Raw genomic sequence first — 14,469 nt, 5'->3', positions numbered from 1 at the left:
AATCTATAGGATGAATGCTTGGGATGCTAGAGAGGAATAGGTTCCCTCATCGAAAGGGTCTGTGGGATGTGAGTCAGATTTATGTTTGGTTTCATCAAGTGGGTTCCCTTGAGCAGTCACGTGGTGAGGTGTGCCCTATATGGGGGAGTCTGTGCCTGTGCTTCTAGATCTTTGCTTTCTTGAAATTCCTTCTTCTCTACATGCAGACACTGGTATTGATTATTCACAATGTAGCATCAATACATGTTCACAAATACCTGCTGGGCAAGGCACTGGAGGCATAAAGTGGTAGAAGAAATAGTCACTACTGGTTTGGGCATCGCTCTGGTTTTCTAAGGTGACAGTGAAGAGCGAGTTAGCTTTAATCATAACACTTATTATTTTTGGGCAAACAATCCAGTATTATTTCTATCAGGACCATCTCTGGATAGAAGGCTGTAACCAGGGCTTGTAGGGACTTTAAGACAAATCACAGTAAAACTTTATCTGCTTCTCACGCTCAGCCCCTGTCCCTGACAACCCAGAATTTGTGTCCTCATGAGATCAGGCCAAAATGAACATCAAGGGCTAACTGAAAGAGGGTGGGCAGTCACAAAATATCACCCATGTGACCAGGGGTGCTGAATAGAATCGAAAGGAGATTTTACTACTTAGTTTGCTGTGGGAAGTCTGGAGTTAAGAGGGATATGGATGTGTGAGCTTCAGGTCCTTCCTTCTATGCACCAGATGCAGAACCACCTCGCTGCACACCTCGCTGCACACCTCACTGCACACCTCACTGCACCCCTCATTGCACACCTCACTGCACACCTCACTGCACCCCTCATTGCACACCTCGCTGCACACCTCGCTGCACTCCTCACTGCACACCTCCCTGCACACCTCCCTGCACACGTCGCTGCACACCTCACTGAACACCTCCCTGCACACCTTGCTGCACACCTCACTGAACACCTCCCTGCACACTTGGCTGCACACCTTGCTGCACACCTCACTACATTCCTCTCTGCACACCTCACTGCACTCCTCCCTGCACACCTCCCTGCATACCTCACTGCACACTTGGCTGCACACCTTGCTGCACACCTCACTGCATTCCTCTCTGCACACCTCACTGCACACCTTGCTGCACACCTCACTACATTCCTCTCTGCACACCTCGCTGCATACCTCACTGCACACCTTGCTGCACACCTCACTACTTTCCTCTCTGCACACCTCACTGCACAACTCGCTGCACACCTCACTGCATTCCTCTCTGCACACCTTGCTGCATACCTCACTGCACACCTTGCTGCACACCTCACTACTTTCCTCTCTGCACACCTCACTGCACAACTCGCTGCACACCTCACTGCATTCCTCTCTGCACACCTTGTTGCACACCTCACTGCACTCCATCTGCTGCCTGGTCCCCCCGAATGCCTCTGTCTACCAGGGGGAATAATTATGGTTGAAAAAAACGTAAGACACTAACTGGATGGACATGGCTCAGCTGGCTCCTGACAGGTCTCTGGTTAGGAGAGCCTGCCGCAACCAAGATGCTAGACAGGGAGGGTGGATGATTTAGGACTAAAGAGAGTCCTCTTAAGTCTCACGTTACAAGTGCCCCGAAGGCTATGTGTGAGCAGATTTGTAACTGAGAAGTCCAGTTGATCTGATTCATCAGAGGTTTTTTCAATAACAGCAAGCAGTTATAAAACTGGTAACCTATCTCCCTGGCTGGTTTGGCTCAGCGATTGGCCCATCGACCTGTGGACCCGAGAGTCCTGGGTTCGGTTCCCGCTAGGGGCATGTACCAAAATAAAAAACTGGTAACCTTTCCCCAAAATGATTTTGCAATGCTTGGAGGCTCCTCTTAATATATAATAGGGGAGTTTCAGGAATAGTAGACCTGAGTGAGTGTGTGCGTGCGTGCGTGTGTGCACACACATGTGCACAAGGGAACTCAGTGCAAAAGTTTTTCTTGAAGAAAATTTAAAGAAATCTAATAATTGTGATTTCAGTTTTTGTTTGTTTTTTTATTAATCCTCACCCAAGGATATTTTTCCATTGATTTTTAGAGAGAGTGAAAGGGAGGGAGGGAGAGAGAGAGAGAGAGACTTTGATGTGAGAGGGACACATTGATTGGTTGCCTGCCACACATACCCTGACTGGGCCAGGGATTAAACCTGACCAGGAATTGAATTCACAACACTTTGGTGTGCGGGCTGATGCTCTAACCCTGTACCACACCAGCCAGGGTTTGGTTTCAGCTTTTACTGTCCAACTGCATACCCAGAGTCACTGTCATGTCACAGCCATACCTCTTAGCCTGTGTGATATCTGCAACCAAGTTGGGAAATTTGGGCACGGTGTGTGATCAGGAGGCTCTGCTCTTAAGGATGAGGCTGAGCACATCCTGGCCTTGTTCAGTGGCCTTCAGCCATGGAGAGCATAGCCCAGCACTGTCCTTCTTGTGTTCTTTGTTCTAGGCCTTTCGATCTAGTGTCCTCCTGTACACTGTGTGTACTCCCTGAGCCCCCACACCTGCTGTTCTCCAGCCTGGCCTTTCTGCCCTGTGCCTCCCCCACCCCACGATGCCAGGCTAACTCCGCCTCCTCTTTGGAGTCTGAGGAGTAGGTATCCCCCTTGGAAGGCTTTTGTGAGCCCCCGGCCTGGTGCTGTGTGCAGCCCCTGCTTATTTCGTCACATCATTTGTCACCGTTGGCTTCTTTCTTTCCCTTACTGAGCTGTCTTCTCCATGAGGCAGGGACTGTGTTTACTTTCCCCAGCACAGAGCCTGGCACACAGTAGGTGCTCAATCACTGACTGAATGAATGAACCCTCTCTCTTGTCATTTGCTTCCCTGACACTGCTGAGGTCTGGTCAGCTCACCTTTTTTTTTTTATCCTCACCCAAGCACATTTTTACACTTTTTGTTCAAACAGAGCGGGAGGAGAGAGAGGAAGAGAGAGAGAGAAACATCGATGTGAAAGGGACACATCGAGGGGTTGCCACCCGCACGACCAACCAGGGCCGGGGACAAACTGCAACCGAGGTACATGCCCTTACCGGGAACCGAACCCGGGTCTCTCTGGACCGCAGGCCGACGCTCTAACCGCTGAGCCAAACCGGCCAGGGCCAGCTCACCTTCTTTTCTCCTTTCCCTCATTCACTGCGTCCCTTTTCCAACCACCAGTGACAACACAGCTCTCGCCTGACCTGGTTTTTTCTCCTCTTCATTTTAATTAACTCAGAAATCTCTATTGTTTGCCTCTGTATCATGCCTGGTTGCCACTTCTGTGATGTGGCATGAAATAATACAACCTTTCCCCCCAAACTGCATCATGGCTATGGAAGGAGAGACTCGGAGCTGTAGGCGGAGACCGACATCAGCCTTGAATGTCGAAATGTCAGCGTTGCCTGAAACTCTCCGGTCTGGGGCCCTTTTGTGTGACAGATATTTTCAAGTTGATTTAGGGATTTATGACATTTGGGCCAGAAGATAATCCAAGGCGGGCACTTAGCAAGCCATTATCTTTACTCCTTTTCTGTCTGTTACAGACCAAGTAATGGCGCGAAGCCCCGAGGTGGGGCGGCGTGTGCGGGCTCGCAGGTGCCCGCGGTGCCCCGACTCCCGTTCTGACACACCGGGCTGTGGCTTCCCTCAGGACGGCTGCACAAAAGGCACTTTCTAGTTAAAGGAAATCAACGTGGGGGAAAGGGTGAAACCCCGCCAGATGTTCATTGTGAATAACGTGGGCATGGATGGCAGGGGTGGGGGGTGGGAAGGCTGGGAACCAGGAGCGGGTCCCTGTTAGTTTTTCCCTTTGGACAGACCTGGAATCCGACCCTGTGGCAGTTGCAGCTGAGCAAGTGTCGGAGTCGTGAGAAAGCCCCTGTTTAATGTTGCTCACATTTGTTCTGAAATATTTATAGTGAAACAAGAATGAGAAGAACGGCACCTAGCGTATGCCCTCCACTGAGCGGAGCATTTCACCTGGTCACCGTCCCTTTTAACTGTTCTGATTAAAGAGCTTCAAAGGCTATTCATAAAACATATGCGACGTGTCCAGAATTGTGATAGAGTGAACACCTGTGTTCAGCTTTACCTTTGCAAGCCCGTCCTCCTCCTTCCTCGGGGTAGCCAGTCTCCTACATTTTGAGTTTATCATTTGCTTTCTTTTAAAAAATACATATATTTAATTTTTTCTTTATTGACTTTAGAGAGAGAGGAAGGGAGAGGGAGAGAGAGAGAGAAACATCGATGTGAGGGAACATTGATTGGCCGCCTCCTGCGTGCCCCCCACTTGGGATCGGGCCCACAACCAGGGCATGTGCCCTGACCGGGAATCAAACCGGAAACCTGGTCATGCGTGGGTCGACATCCAACCATTGAGCCACACCGGCCGGGCATCATTTGCTTTTTTTTAAGAAATACTTTTGTTTGTATGTTGTGTTTTTCATTATATCCCAAAACAATGTATTGAGTAGTTTTGCATATTTTTGGACTTTATAGACGTGGAATCATACTGCATGCATTTTCTGCAACTTGCATTTTTCACTCAAATGTTTGCTTGTGACATTTGCCCACGCTGTTGTGTGTCACTGTGATTGATTCTTTTTCTCTGTTCTATTGTGCCAGATTGTAGGAATGCACCACAGTGTATCTGTTTTACTGTGGATGGACATTTGGCTTGGTTCCATTTCTGTAATGATTCTCGTGTGTGTTTCTGGCATGCGAGTTCAGGATGTCCAGGGTAGACTCCTAGCTATGGAGCTGCTGGGTCACGGGGCTTGTGTACCTCACTCTTACTAGGTAATTCCAAATGGTTTCCCAAGTGCTTGCGCCGGTTTACACCCCCACCAGCAGTATGTAGTGTTCTGCTTTCTCTATATCATGGCAAACACTTGATTTGTCAAACCCTGTAACTTTCGCCAGTCTGGTAGGTGTGGAATAGTATTTCTTTGTGGTCTTAATTTTGCTTTTCTCCTGATTACAAGTGAAGTTGAGCATATTTTCATTCGGCTGTGGCTGACTGTATTTCTTCTTCTGTGATGAGCCAGTCAAGTCTTCTCTATTGGGATCTATGTCTTTAAAAAATTTTTTATTTTTTGTAGGGAGTCTTTGTAGATTTTAGCCACTACCTGGGCTCTAGTCAGGGAGGCTCCTCTGGTCTCCTAAGGGGTAGAAGTCTGACCAGCAGCCTCGCGGACCTGAGTTGGAAGTAGGCAGGAGGTGGGTGGTGGCAGTGCCTCAAAATCCAGCCTGTGACCATCAGCTCATCCCCTCATGTCTTTAACACGCTATCCCTAGCTCGGCTGTCGCGAGTGGCCTGCTTTTTTGCGCCTTCTGGAGGCCACGCCTCTGCTCTTTAGCCAAGGCAACGCTAAGGGAATGACGGGGTGGGGTCTCCCTTACATGACTTTCATCAGGTCCCTGTGTTCAGCCCCTACTCCGTCTCCATTCCCCAAGGTGCCTGGAGCCGGTTCAGGATTCAGTCACTATCATTCATCTGCTTTCCAGGGTCCATCAGTGTGCTATTATTGTCTTGACCCTGTTCGCCTTGATCCAGGGCTTTAGCATTACCACGAGTCTCTTTTCCATTTTTGTGGCTCTTGAGGGAGCAGAGGCTGATTGTGTTTAGTCTGCCATCTTTAACCAGAGCCCTAACATTTCTTGAAATAAAAAAGGCATCTTCATAGGGCAAAGATTGGAAATCATTGCTCCCGTTTTCTTACTCCCTCCTATCCCTTGTATAAAAACCTTGTACTTTGTATCTGAATTTCACAGGTCTTTACTATCTGCTCGTTAATCTGAGTATTTACTCTGACTAATTAACTGGTGTAAATAATAACCAGACACATAATAAAGTACTCATTGCTCATGAGACTGTGCTAAGCCCAAAGCATGTTGCTTACCTCCTAATGTGAGGATGTGAGAAGTAAATTGTACCACTCTTTAGAAAACAGTGCTATGGTTTGCATCATAGGGTAAAAAAGAATTGTTTTTCTTTTTTAAAAAATGTTTAGTTGATTTTTTTAAAGAGAGAGGAAGGGAGAGATAGATAGAAACATCCTTATGAGAGAGAAATATTGATCGACTGCCTCTTGCACGCCCCCTACTGGGGATTGAGTCCAAAATCGGGGCATGTGCCCTGACTGGGAATCGAACCGGGACTTCTCGGTCCATGGGGCAAAGCTCAGTCCACTGAGCCACACTGGTCTTTTTTATGAGCCCATGACTCTGTTATTGACTGGTTGCCTTTTTCAAGGTACCAGGCATCATTTTTCTTTTCTTGGAAGAGGATTTCTTCAGGCCATCATTCAGCTCATGTGCTTTGCTAAGGATCTTTGGGGATAACATCTGAGTCACTCATAAACCTAGAATTTGAGAGACAGACTGTTCACATCCAAATTGCAGTGGGATAAGGACTCTGGGAAGCCTGGAGAGGAGGCGCCCTGTGACATCTCTGGAATCGGGGGGACACACCAACAGGAGCTTTAAACACTTATCCGTGCAGGCGATGGGGTGGGGTGCACACAACACGAGGGAGACTGGCATCTGTAACTGGGCAGAGGGGACCTGGGGGATTCAGCAGACAGGTTCTTCTCTGGGTGGTCTGCGCATTTTCATTCCTAAGGTTAATGTTCGGGATGGCTTTTCTGCTGTAACAGCTAAGGGCCTGGGGTGTCCTTTCTCCTCCCTCTTTGTGCTCCTCCAGCTGTTCCTGGGCTTAGTCATTTCTTTTAACTGCTCTTTACAGTGACAGATGGCCATAGGTGGCCAGGCCTTGAAGTGTGTTGGTGTATTCACATAAATACAAATATTTGCCTCTAAAATATAGGTGGAGGCAGATGTGGCCAGACTTTCTTTTGTAGGGTTTGGTTGCAACAAGCATGTTACGTAAAAATAGAAAAGAACAAAACATGATACTTTTTACATCCTAATGTTGCTACCAATTAGTTTTTAAATCTAAAATAGTGGTGATGGATATTGAAATATCTGGAGTGCCAATACCCGGATAATTCACTGCCAAATTTCCTTTTTACATCTATAAGTCATGACATGGAAGAAACTTGACTCGCCCAGGGGAGAATGTGTTTGGAAGGTATATTTAGAGAAGCCTGTTGAGGTCAGCATAGGGGACCCCAGATGACATGCTCAGGATCAGCAGGTGTTCCAGAGGGCTTCTAAGGAGAGGGGGTCCTCGTTTTACTCAATACCGAGATGGTCAGGTCTCTAAACTTGGAGGTTAGGAAGCTGCCCTGTGCCTATGCTGTTCTTAACAGTGCAGCGGAGAAGAATGCGACTTTATTCTTTCATTTATCTATTCATCATTTCAGACACCTTTATTGAGTCCCTTCTCTCTGTGTTATCTGTCAGTTCAACTGCTGAATCATTGGGTAATAGTCAACACCGCACTGCTCCTGGGGCATTGGTGGTCTCCATGAACAGACCGTGGAGAATTCAAAACTCATATACATACATTTTTAAAAACGCTGAACTTTAAAGAAATTGCTCTGGGACACTCGAGTCTGTGCTGTTAGACGTTCCCCTCACCACTAGATTCTGTGCGTGCGCTCCCCAGACACACACAATATGCTGGGAGAACTCAGAGGACAGAGAGAAGCTCTCTGGCAGTGGACAGAGTCAGCGACCACAGCAGGCTTTCTGGAGACGGGACTGGAGGTGAGTCTCAGAAGATTGGGAGTATGTTAGGGAGGGGTTGATGCCAGGTGTTGGGTTGAGTGGGGACATGCCAGGTGAGGGGATGGCACAGTCCCAGCCCAAGGGTGGAAAGCCAGCCAGTGGACCAGCGTGGCTGAGCTGCAGAAGAGGGAGGGATCAGATCTGACTCGCACATGGGGATCAGTGGGCAAGAGCCAACTATCAGCTATCCTGTCCATTACTGGGAATTTCCGACGATTCTGGGTATAGTCAAATAAATGCTTTAGGGAGGTTCACTGGGGGAGGGTATGCAACGGTGGAGGTGAGTGTAGAGACCAGGTAGTTTGGTTTAGTGATTCCCACTCAGAGATGCACTTCAGAGTCACCCCTGGAGCATTTTCAATTGCCCGGGCTGGGACCCCGCCACTGGGGGCTCTGATTCAGGAGGTCTGGTGTGGAGCCCAGGAAATCCATGTTCAGGAAAAGCTCTTCATTGTATCGCATTCCCTGGTGAGACACCCGAGATGGGAGGGGACCGCAACAGTCTGCTCTTCAGGGAGGGAGACTTGGGTTTAGGGCGGTGGCGATGGAAATGGGAAAGAAGGGCTCCTTGTGGACCGACTGTCAGAGTGAGGAGCAGCCCTGGCCGGTTTGGCTCAGCGGTTAGAGCGTCGGCCTGCGGTCCAGAGAGACCCGGGTTCGGTTCCCGCTAAGGGCACGTACCTCGGTTGCAGTTTGTCCCCGGCCCTGGTTGGGTCGTGTGGGTGGCAGCCACTCGATGTGTCCCTTTCACGTCGATGTTTCTCTCTCTCTCTCTCTCTCTCTCTCTCTCTCTCTCTGTCTCTCTCTCCCTCCCTCCCTCCCTCCCACTCTATCTGAACAAAAAATGGAAAAATGTCCTCGGGTGAGGATAAAAAAATAAATAAAAATCAATAAAACAAACAAAAAATAAAACAATAATGATGGTAATGTCAGCAATACCAGTGTACAAAAATATCCTTTTTTTTTAACGTGTCCACTAAGATCTTACAGAATTAAGTAGTTGGTGGAATTACCTCCCAGGAAAGGGACAAAGAGGGGTTGCTGCCGTCACAAGCAAGTCGGGGAGCCCAGCATGTGCTGCTCCAGCAGGTGCACAGGCCGGCGTCACACGTACGGGAGCAGCAGGCTGTGCTCTGACACCGTTCACGTCTTCCTCACTCTTTTTTTTTTTATCCTCACCCGAGAACATTTTTCCATTTTTCTGTTCAGATAGAGTGGGAAGGAGAGAGAGAAAGAGAAACATCGACGTGAAAGGGATACATCGAGTGGCTGCCACCCGCACGACCAGGGCCGGGGACAAACTGCAACCAAGGTACATGCCCTTAGCGGGAACTGAACCCGGGTCTCTCTGGACCGCAGGCCGACGCTCTAACTGCTGAGCCAAACTGGCCAGGGCAAGCTGGTCCTTTTTGTCACGGAACAAAGACTGGTGAAAATACTCACACTGCCATCATCGGGATCGTGGAACTCGGATCCGATGAACAGACGTACTTATCATTTGATTTTTTTTGTTTACATGATTCAGCATTTTGATTTGCAGTGACCATTTTTGAAAAAATGAAGCATTTCTGGGTAGTGACGGGTGTTTCTCCGGAATGTTCCTGGTCTGTGGCCTGGTTGACTGACTGTGGTGTTTTCCTCGGCCGCAGTGTAAGGTAAGAACACGGGATCCCAGAAATGTCCACGTGGGTTGGCCCGGCGTGAAGTCTCAGAGGACAGGACCGAGGGCGTGTTTAGGAATGGGAAAGACACAGCCACATCTGCGGACATCAGTCTCCCAAGGTGAGGGAAGAAGCCCAGCCATGCTGCCGCCCCTAACCTGGTACAGACCAATAAAATGTTCATTCGTATGAACGTCACCGAAGCACTGTTTTCAGCCTGAATCACCTCTGTTTCCTTCCCATTAAAACCCCAGCTCTCGCCCTGGCCGGTTTGGCTCAGCGGTTAGAGCATCAGCCCGCTGACCCAAGGGCACATACCTCGGTTGGGGTTCAGTCCCCAGCCCTGGTCGGGTTGTGCAGGAGGCAACAGGGCAATCATTGTGTCTCTCTCGCATCGATGTTTCTCTCTCTCTCTCTCCCTCCTTCCCTCCCTCACACTCCATCTGAAGATAAATGGAAAAATATCCTTAGGTGAGGATTAAAAAAAAAAAAAAAATCCCAGCTCTCCAGCATACGGTCAGCCCCCCAGTGCCTGCCTTACCTTGCAGCCCCTCCGTTCCTGAAGGTGCCGCCCTCCCCATGATTCCCTGCCTTGTTCTTTTGCCCTTTGCTTATAATGCCCTACTTGCCCATTTCACTCAGTCAAAATCATACTCATGTGTCTGTCAAGGCCTCACTCAATGTCACCTCTATCAGGAAGCCTTCCAGACCCCCACAGTCATTCAGCACACGTATAAGGAGCATCCGCCATACGCCAGGCACGATGCTGATGTTGTAAATAAAGACGCACAGGACACAGTCCCTTCAGGGGACCACATGTGTGCTTCTGTAGCCCACACAGTAGGTGTGCCCGCTAGTATTCTGGCAGAATTAAAGCAAAACACAGCTCTCTCCTTCCTAAAAGTCCCCAATTTCCTGTTGCCACACACTGAATCAGTGGCTCAAGGGAGGGTGGAGAAGTGGGTGGTGTGATATTGTGATTTATAATAAGAAATATACATTTGGTCCTCGTCCATGGTTTCTGGCTCACAGCCCCCGCAAACCCTTGGTGTTTCCTGAGCAATAAGAGCAATGGGAGCATCTTTTATTATACGTTTCTTCACCCTTACATCCTGAAATAGCTTCTACGCCGTAAAGGTGAACTGGATGTCTTGTTGTCCCTAACAAGCCCCTTTCAACCACACCAGTTAATGTTGATGTGGTGACGTTTGGAAAGCCCCTAAATCCTTAGGAAGAGGGCAGGTTGCCAGGGGAGCCAATCACAATCAGTGGGTGGGAATTTTCAGTGCCCCCTCCCTACCTCTGGTGATGGGGGAGGGGCTGGAGATTGAGCTCAGCCATCATTGGCCAATGATGTAATGTAATCAATCATGCCTCTGTAATGAAGCCTCCAGAAAACTCCAAAAGGAGGAGGTTCAGAGATCTTCCAGGTTGATGAGCCAGAACCCATCTATGTTCCAGGAGAGTGTGCACCCCAAACTCCCTGGAGACAGAAGCTCCTGTGTTCTGGACCCTTCTGGACCTCACCCTGTGTACCTCTTCATCTGGCTGTTCATTTGTTTCTTTTCTTATTCTTTGTAACAAACCAGTAATCTAGTGTGTTCTATGAGCTACTCTAGCAAATGTATCAAACCCACGGAGGGGTGTTGGGAACCTCTGGTTTCCATACAGTCATTTGGTCAGAAGCCCAGGTAACACCTGGACTTATGATTGGCACCTGAAGTGGGGGGATAGAGTTAAATTTAGGATACCCGAGCCTGTGTCACAGAATTGCTTAATGTGTGGAAATCCCCACTCTTCCCCTTATCTCTCTTTCCCCCAAGCATTTGGTGATCAAAGGTGCCAACAGTATTTAGAGAGTACGGTGTGTACTGTAAATGAAAAAGGGAGAATTTTCTTTTTCAGGTGGGAGGGAAGTGTACATGGGAATGAGCTGGTTCTTCTTTGTAGGATCTGAACCCAGAAACGCTAAAGGGGATCTAGTAACACTCGGATGACCGGGGACTCCGGAAACTTTAGGGCAAATACTCTGCTTCCCTGGGAGGCTGTGAAGCTCACAGAGAAGTCTGAATTTGGCATGACCAATTTGAGAGCGTCTTGAGTAGCGTTCCTCCCAAATTCATGTGCACCTGGAACCTCAGAGTGTAACCTTATTTGGAAGCAGGGACTTTGCAGATGTCGTTAGTTAAGGTCGTTAGTTAAGGATCTCAAGCTGAAATCATCCTGGATTTAGGGTGTGCCCTATACCCAGTGACGGGTGTGCTTATGAAAAGAGGGGAGGACACAGAGCAGCCCCGGGAAGAAGGCCGCGTGAAGTGGAGGTGGAGCCTCGGTTTATGCTTCCACAGCCAAGGAACCAACGACTAGAAACGAGGAGGCAGGAAGGATTCTGCAGCAGAGACCTGGAGGGGAAATGACCCTAGTGACAGCTTGATTTTAGACTTCAAGCTCCCAGAACTGGGAGGGGACACATTTTTGCTGCTTTGAGCCCCAGTCTGAGGTCTGGATTACAGCAGGCCTAGGAATGAATGCGCGGGGAGCAGACGGTGGTGCTGCAGCTGTGGGCCATCTCCTGCTTGCCCCCCCCACCTGCCGATGGGTGGGCCATCTCCTGCTTGCCCCCCCACCCCGCCCCCGCACCTGCCGATGGGTGGGCCATCTCCTGCTTGCCCCACCCCCGCACCTACCGATGGGTGGGCCATCTCCTGCTTGCCCCGCCCCCGCACCTGCCGATGGGTGGGCCATCTCCTGCTTGCCCCACCCCCACACCTGCCGATGGGTGGGCCATCTCCTGCTTGCCCCCCGCCCCCCGCCGATGGGATTCGGGACCTTCACAGGCCGCACGGGAAGCCGACATGCTGCAGGAGCCTCTGACAGGGAGGATTCAGGCATCAGGACAGGAAGGTCATGGGGAAGGCGCGCGACCCAGGGCTTCAGCGCTAGGGGCAAGCACAGCACATAGAACGCTGAGGGGGATCAGCCACAGCGTGGGCGCTGAGGGAGGCCATTAGCATCCAGACGAGACCAGGACACCTCAGTGGAAGCCAGAGGACCGTATGCGGACCACAGGTCCATGCCGGCTGCCACCAGGATACCGGTGTGCCCTGTACTCCACGGCATCTTGAGAAGGCATAGGTGCGGGGCCCAGGCCCCTTCGGAAAGGGGAAGCAGGCCTGATAGGGGGTTTGAACTTGGCAAGTGAGTGAATATTTACCTGAAAGAAATGTTTCTGATTTAGAAGAGCCCCAGTTGTTTTTTATTGGAAAATTGAAGATTTGTGTATGTGTGTTGTCATTGGGGCTTGAGCACAAGATAGGAATAGTTCTAGAAGATATTTTTTATAATGTTTGTATATTTGAGTTTTGGTATAGAAATGTCAACCTCAATTCCACGTCACCCCTAAATAGTTACCATTTCCTGTGTGTGTTTCCTCCACCTAAGGGCAGAGATGGTATCATACATCTTCAAATGTCTGTGTCCCCAAGACCTAACGGGGCAATCATGACACATCGTATGTTCTCGTTAAAGATTTGTTGAGTGAATGAGAAATCCAAATTGTGTAAAAAAAATTTCCTTTAATTTTTCCTCAGTATGTTTCATGTTATTTTCCAGTTTTATTAAGATATAGTTACCTAAACCATTGTATTTGTAGCCCAAGGTGTCCAACAAAATGATTCGATGTATGCATGTTTTGCAGAATGGTTACCGCAATAACATCAGCTACCTCACCTAGTTACAGATGCCTTTTCTTGTGGTGAGAACTGTAGATTTCCTCTCCTAGCAACTTGACGCACTCAGTACAGTGTTGTTGACTCCAGTCACCATGCTGCATGCGGCATCTCCAGAACTTACTTGTCTTCTAACTGGAACTTGTACACCTCCACGCGTTTTTTCTTCTTTCAAGTTTTAAAGACTTCAGACTTGCTTAGGGCCTTTGCCTGGGACCTGCACATCACAGGAGTGTGAGGTCGGGGAGCAGGCACAGGGTCCAGGGGCAGCCAGGACGGTGGCGGCGGCGCTAGTTATGACATCCGAGTGAGAATCCCACTCAGGGCCCCTCCACGCACAGGAATCATGGCTGTGTCAGTGAATAAATCAGAGATGAAGGAGAGGAATTTTCAGGAACAGCATAGTTTCTGGTAGGGTCTTTGCTGCTACTTTAAAAAAAAAAAAAGTGTTTTTTCCCACCGTGTCAATTAATTCCGATGTAAATAACCATTCGGACAGCCAGGAATCTGAGAGCAGAGGTGTCAGCAACCTGTCCCGAGTAGTTAGCTGGATGTTTGCTCCTGCTGCATTTTGCTCAGCACCAGGCAACACGACTTATTTCTCAGCTCGGACTTGATGGTGCTGATTCTAGGAGTTAAAAAAAGATTTCGGATTTTGGTGGCAGGCCTCTCGGGCTATGGAACCTATTGCGAGAGTAACGGCCGGCCCTAGAAACTTCTGTTCTCAATTCTTAGGCTGATTTAGCATTAAGCCTTGGGCCAAGCCACTAGCTTCTCCCTGACCCACTTTTTTGGGAGCCATTAACAGGGGATCAACATTCCAGATCTCTGTGAGAATTGATTCGAAGCCTGAGCTCTGGGGATGAAAGTGGCTAAGTGAGCACAATTATTGCTGCTCAGAGAACCCCAAAATGCACCTGTCGAAACTTCCTTTTCTAAGTTGGACTCTGTTATCGCCTCCTCTTTGCCTGGACGTCAGAGCAAATGCCTGATTCCACGGGGCAGAAGCTCAGTCCTCTCCACAGCCTCTGCCCCAGAAGGCCCTGAATTCCCAGCATCTCTGTGCTCATGTCCCGTTCAAGGGCACCGAGAGGTGTAACATCTTTATTATCATGCTTCTACATTCTGAATCAAGATAATGCTTTAATCTCCTCACATGAGATGGAATATGTGGGGTTCGATGAGATATGAGTTACATGCTTTCCACATGCAGGCAAAAGTGAGTTTGTCCTGGGTGAGCTGCAGGCTGCAGCCTCTTTTTGAAGCTGACTCTTGGAGGGTTTGCTCGGGCTGATTTTGCATGGATTATTTGTTGACATTTGGGCACTTTTATCTCTGATGGATGATCTTCAGGCTAGAGCAATATCTCTGCCCCAGAACTCAA

General features: G+C 49.0%; 1 long non-coding RNA gene across 2 annotated transcripts in view; it reads left to right on the top strand.

Annotated features, from left to right (window-relative positions):
* Nucleotides 1-9,450, top strand: part of LOC118640654 — a 43,996-nt gene extending 34,546 nt beyond the window's left edge. The window contains exon 6 of one of the 2 annotated variants that reach the window (XR_004961431.1): nt 9,346-9,450. This is a non-coding gene — a long non-coding RNA (uncharacterized LOC118640654). Of the gene's footprint in view, nt 1-7,574; nt 7,676-9,345 lie in introns of those variants that run through there. The other variant, XR_004961430.1, reaches the window with a different exon arrangement.
* Nucleotides 9,451-14,469: the final 5,019 nt, after the last annotated feature.

This window comes from Molossus molossus, unplaced genomic scaffold, assembly GCF_014108415.1.
Source record: "Molossus molossus isolate mMolMol1 unplaced genomic scaffold, mMolMol1.p scaffold_m16_p_23, whole genome shotgun sequence".
Classification (NCBI taxonomy): domain Eukaryota; kingdom Metazoa; phylum Chordata; class Mammalia; order Chiroptera; family Molossidae; genus Molossus; species Molossus molossus.
This window is presented reverse-complemented; position numbering and strand designations above follow the sequence as displayed.